Source organism: Triticum dicoccoides, chromosome 4B (assembly GCF_002162155.2).
Source record: "Triticum dicoccoides isolate Atlit2015 ecotype Zavitan chromosome 4B, WEW_v2.0, whole genome shotgun sequence".
Classification (NCBI taxonomy): Eukaryota; Viridiplantae; Streptophyta; class Magnoliopsida; order Poales; family Poaceae; genus Triticum; species Triticum dicoccoides.
The window spans coordinates 514,272,655-514,278,502 of record NC_041387.1 but is presented as its reverse complement, the minus strand read 5'-3'; positions in this window follow the sequence as shown (position 1 = coordinate 514,278,502).

The following is a 5,848-nucleotide window of genomic DNA, read 5'->3' as shown; positions in this document are numbered from 1 at the left end:
GAGATGCCGTCGTATGTCGTGTACAAGGGCAAGGTTCCCGGAGTCTACGATGACTGGGAGGAGTGTCGGAGACAAGTTCACAGTTTCAGTGGTAACAGTTACAAAGGATACACCACTAGGGCGGAGGCGGAAGTTAGATATGCGCGCTATCTAGTGGGAGAGAGGAGGGAGCGTTGGAGGAACCGGATGAAGACCAGTTTCATCGCGATTATGTTCATCGTGATGACCGCAACTCTCTTCTTTGTGATGGTAGTTTAGATGATCGATATCGATTTGTAATTTGAAGACAAACTCGCTACTCACGGTTTCGAGACTTGTAATGTTCTAACTTTGTTCAGTATTTTAAATTCGGAGACTAATATGATGAATTGTATTCAGAGACTAATCTGTTGTTTATATGTTGTGCTCTCTATATTCTGTGCAGTAATATGTTTTGTAACCTGTGCAAATCTCAGAAAAGAAAAAAAATCCCTAATATTCATACTAGTGGCGCACCACTCAGCACACTAATGGCGCACTACAAAAAGGACACTAATGGCGCATCATCCACTAGTGCGCCATTAGTAATCCAAACCACATGGGTAAATATGCCCCCTGGGAAGCATACTAATGGCGCACCGTGGGCTATACTAGTGGCGCACTGCCTGGTGCGCCATTAGTAAAAAATTCTAATGGCATGGTGCTAGTGGCGCACCTGTAGTGCACCATTAGTAGGCAAAACAGGTGCGCCACTAGTAGGCCTTTTCCTAATAGTGAACACATGAAAAACAGAATTTGTCAAAAACAGAACAGTCTGTAGCAATCTGTAACTTTTGAATACTTCTGGAACTCTAAAAATCCTACCAAAATAGGAAGTCCTGGGAAATTTGTCTATTGATCTACTGCAAAAAGTATCAACTCAAAATCACGTTTCTGTGATTTATTAGGTTTTTTCTCATGAGCACAAAAGTTTCTGTTTTTTAGCAAGATCAAATTAACTTTCATCCAAGATGATCCTATAGGTTCTACTTGGCACAAACACTAATTAAAACATAAAACAACATCTAAACAGAGGCTAGATGAATTATTTATTACTAAACATGAACAAAAAAGCAAGGAATAAAAATAAAATTGGGTTGCCTCCCAACAAGGGCTATCGTTGAACGCCCCTAGCTAGGCATAAAAGCGAGAATAGATCTAATATTGCCATCTTTGGCATTCAATTCTTCAAAAGAACACTTATAACCCTTAGGAGTTTCTTTATTTTTACTAATGATTAGACTCTTAGGCAAGAAATCAAGATATTCGTTTGTAGCAAAAGGTTCCTTAATAAGAGCAAAGAAGTTGGAATGAACACTTATTGATTTGAGATCCGCATTTTCCTTACTAGAAGATTCACCCTTATTTTTGGGAACATACATTAATTTGGCTATTTTTGTCGGAGGAGTTGGAGTATTTTTCATGGATGAAAAGGTAGACCCTAAATTAGTAATAATATCCTCGAGTTTACCGATTCTTGTAGAATCTTGATCTATCCTTTCATTAACTATAGGTTCCTTCTCCTTAAAAAAATTCAAAGTAACTCCAATCTTGATCTATCCTTTCATTAACTATAGGTTGTGGATCTTTTTATCAAAATTTTCGATTAACTCGACAGTAGCAACTTTATTTTCAATAATTTCAAGCCTTTGCATCACATGTTCTAAAGTTAAATCAGTTCCATTAACCAAAGGAGGTGGTGGACCGAACAAATCTGACATTGCATTATAAGCATCAAAAGTATGGCTATCCAAAAAATTCCCTCCGGTAATGGTATCAAGAATGTATCTATTCCAAGGAGTAATGCCGACATAAAAATTGCGAAGAAGAACAAAAGTAGATTGCTTAATAGTAGACCTATTTTGAGCATTGCAAATTCTATGTCAAGCAACTTTTAGATTTTCTCCCTCCCTTTGTTTGAAAGTAAGTACTTCATGATCGGGAGTACTAACGATGATAGGAGTACTTGCCATGACAATGAGATAAACAATCTAACACATGAGCACACAAGAGATAAGCAAAAAAGAGGCGAATGAAAAAGAGAGGGCGAATAAAACAACAAGGGTGAAGTGGGGGAGAGGAAAATGAGAGGCAAATGGCAAATAATGTAATGCAAGGGATATGAGTTTGTGATGGGTACTTGGTATGTCTTGACTTGAGCGAAGACCTCACCGGCAACGGCGCCAGAAATCCTTCTTGCTACCTCTTGAGCATGCGTTGGTTTTTACCTTGAAGAGGAAAGGGTGATGCAGCAAAGTAGCGTAAGTATTTCCCTTAGTTTTTGAGAACCAAGGTATCAATCCAGTAGGAGGCTCCTCACAAGTCCCTTGCACCTACACAAACAAACAAGAACCTCGCAACCAATGCGATAAAGGGGTTGTCAATCCCTTCACTACCAGTTGCGAAAGTGAGATCTAATAGAGATAATATGATAAGGTAAATATTTTTGGTATTTTTATGATATAGATTGAAAAGTAAAGATTGCAAAATAAAGTAGATTGGAGACTTATATGATAAAGATTAGACCCGGGGCCCATAGGTTTCACTAGTGGCTTCTCAAGATAGCATAGGTATTACGGTAGGTGAACAAATTACTGTGGAGCAATTGATAGAAAAGTGCATAGTTATGAGAATATCTAGGCATGATCATGTACATAGGCATCACGTCCGCAACAAGTAGATCAAAACGATTCTGCATCAACTACTATTACCTCACACATCGACCGCTATCCAGCATGCATCTAGAGTATTAAGTTCATAAGAACAGAGTAACGCATTAAGCAAGATGACATGATGTAGAGGGATAAACTCAAGCAATATGATATAAATCCCATCTTTTTATCCTCGATGGCAACAATACAATACGTGCCTTGCTACCCCTGCTGTCACTGGGAAAGGAAACCGCAAGATTGAACCCAAAGCTAAGAACTTCTCCTATTGCAAGAAAGATCAATCTAGTAGGCCAAACCAAAATGATAATTCAAAGAGACTTGCAAAGATAACAAACGATACATAAAATAATTCAGAGGAGATTCAAATATTTCTCATAGATAAACTTGATCAGAAACGCACAATTCATCGGATCTCGACAAACACACCGCAAAAAGAGTTACATCAAATAGATCTCCAAGAAGATCAAGGAGAACTTTGTATTGAGATTCAAAGAGAGAGAAGAAGTCATCTAGCTAATAACTATGGACCCGAAGGTCTGTGGTAAACTACTCACAACTCATCGAAGAAGCCTTGGTGATGATGTAGAGGCCCTCCATGATCGATTCCCCCTCCAGCGGAGCGCCGGAAAAGGCTCCAAGATGGGATCTCATGGGTACAGAAGGTTTTGGTGGTGAAAATAGTTTTTCGTGGTGCTCCTGGATGGTTTTAGGATACGTAGATATATATATAGGCAAAGGAGGTAGGTCAGGGGAGCCATGAGGGGCCCACGAGGTAGGGGGCGCCCCCCTAGGGCACGCCCTACACCCTTGTGGCCGCCTCAACTGCTTCTTGATGTCCAGTCAAAGTCTCCTAGATTGCGTTTGTTCCAAGAAGATCGATCCCGAAGGTTTCATTCCGTTTGGACTCTGTTTGATATTCCTTTTCTGCAAAACACTGAAATAGGTAAAAAAACACAATTCGGGTTGGGCCTCTCGTTAGTAGGTTAATTTCAAAAATGATATAAAAGTGTATAGTAAAGCCCATAAACATCCAAAACGGGTAATATAATAGCATGGAACAATCAAAAATTATAGATACGTTGGACACGTAACCGAACACCGAGCCTCCAGCATGTATATATATATGTAGTGCGACGAGAGTGTGGAGAGTGCAAACCCTAGCAAACAAGCGTTGAGGCTCCATCTTATATAGTACTACATATGTACTGTAGTACGGACTGAGCTCCGGTGCCTTAACTACACCTGCTTTCGGCTGTATGACAGGTGGGCCAGCCACATTTTGGGCCCACCTGTCATAAACCCAAAGGCACGTGCACTAAGTCAATGAAGTTGTGTCCATATAGTACTCGTGTATACTACTAATATATAGTGGAGTGGTTTTCTCATTCTCTCCATAACAATCGTTTTAAATTGTGTAAGTACGAAACTAAACTCTTTATTTAACGTACCAGTGAAGAAAACTAGTACTTCCGATGAACTAACGATCCACGCGTCCTGGTGGCACTTCCTGTCCTTCACGTGCGGTACACTACCCTCCCTTAAGTGAACAACCACATATACACCATATTATCAGAAACGTGTGAGAGTGTGTACAAATAAAGAATTTTAATTTCAATTATCGGAAAGGTTTGAGAGTATGTACAGTTTGCCCTGTGTCAATAATTATGGTTTGTTGTGTTCGGCCTAAACTTGGTCAAACTTTACAAAGTTTGACTTCAGTCATATCTAATATGTGGAGTGAATAAAAATGGAGGGCTACTACGTCCATCTGGGTTTTTAGTCCACACCATTTTTTTAATCAATGTTAATAGATGGACAAATAAAATTATAGGGGAGCTGAAGACAAATTCGAGAGAATGCTTAGAAATCAATACAAAACTTGTGCTCTTAGTACCAACGTCAATCCTTCTTTGAGGAAACATTCGGTTCATAGCCAATTGTGTGATAAAATTGCATCGATGTGAAAGACGACCGCGTCTCCAACGCAACCAAGGTGAACTGATGAAGGATATCATCTTTGTGGGTAATAAGCAAAGAGCACTAATGGAAGACAACTTGTTTTTCATTCAAAATCCATCAGCTTCACCAGCCGATGCAACCATGAAGCGCAACCATGAGCATTGATAGGTCATCATGGTGATGCATCATCCATTTGGCATCAAGTTTGGGTGAGGCACCTATGAAGTTAGACCAATCCTCACTGTGGTCTGTTTCTTCTCAGTAATCAAGATCGAGGAAGGAAGAACCACCTGGCAGAGGACAGTGAGGGAGAACAACAATGGCCATCCAATTTTTTGCAGTTCCACTAAAATTGAGGAAGACATGCCCGGGTATGGAGATACACATTGCTATTTGCAAAAATATAAAAAAGGGATATAGTTGTAACGCCCTGGATTCATTGCGCTAGGTGTCCGCTAGTTATTCGTCGTTGTTGCCATGTTATTTGTTTGCATGTTGCATTTTATCATGTCATCATGTGCATCTCATTTTGCATACGTGTTCGTCTCATGCATCCGAGCATTTTCCCCGTTGTCCGTTTTGCAATCCGACACTCCTATGTCCTCCGGCGTTCCCCTCTTGTCTCTTGTTCTGAGTGGGTGTTAAACATTCTCGGAATGGACCGTGATTTGCCAAGCGACCTTGTTACACCAGAGGTAGACCGCCTGTCAAGTTTCGTGCCATTTGGAGGTCGTTTGATACTCCAACGGTTAACCGGGTAACCATAAAAGCCCTCTTTGTGTTGCAGCCAAACACCCCTCCAAACTGGCCCAAAGCCCATCCAAACCACCTCCATGCTCTCGGTCGTTCGATCACGATCGTGTGGGTGAAAACCGCTCCTCATTTGGACTCTCCTAGCTCCCAGAATCTATAAATAGGTCCTCCCCCTCCATTTTTTGCGGATGAATCCCCTAACCCTAGCTCCTTCCTCCCTCCGCGTCACCGGACATGTCGGCGACGGACGGACGCGTCCGCCTCCACGCCTGCAGCCAACCCCGTGCTGCCACGTGGCCTCCTCCGCCTCCACCACCGCGGCCCGCGGGGCCCAAAGCGGGCCCGCGCGAGCCCGCGCGCCGCCGACCGGGCCGCTCGCCCGTGCCCGCACCTCCCTTCGACCCTGCCGCCGGCCACTGTGCCCGTCACCGGCGAGCGCCCTCGCC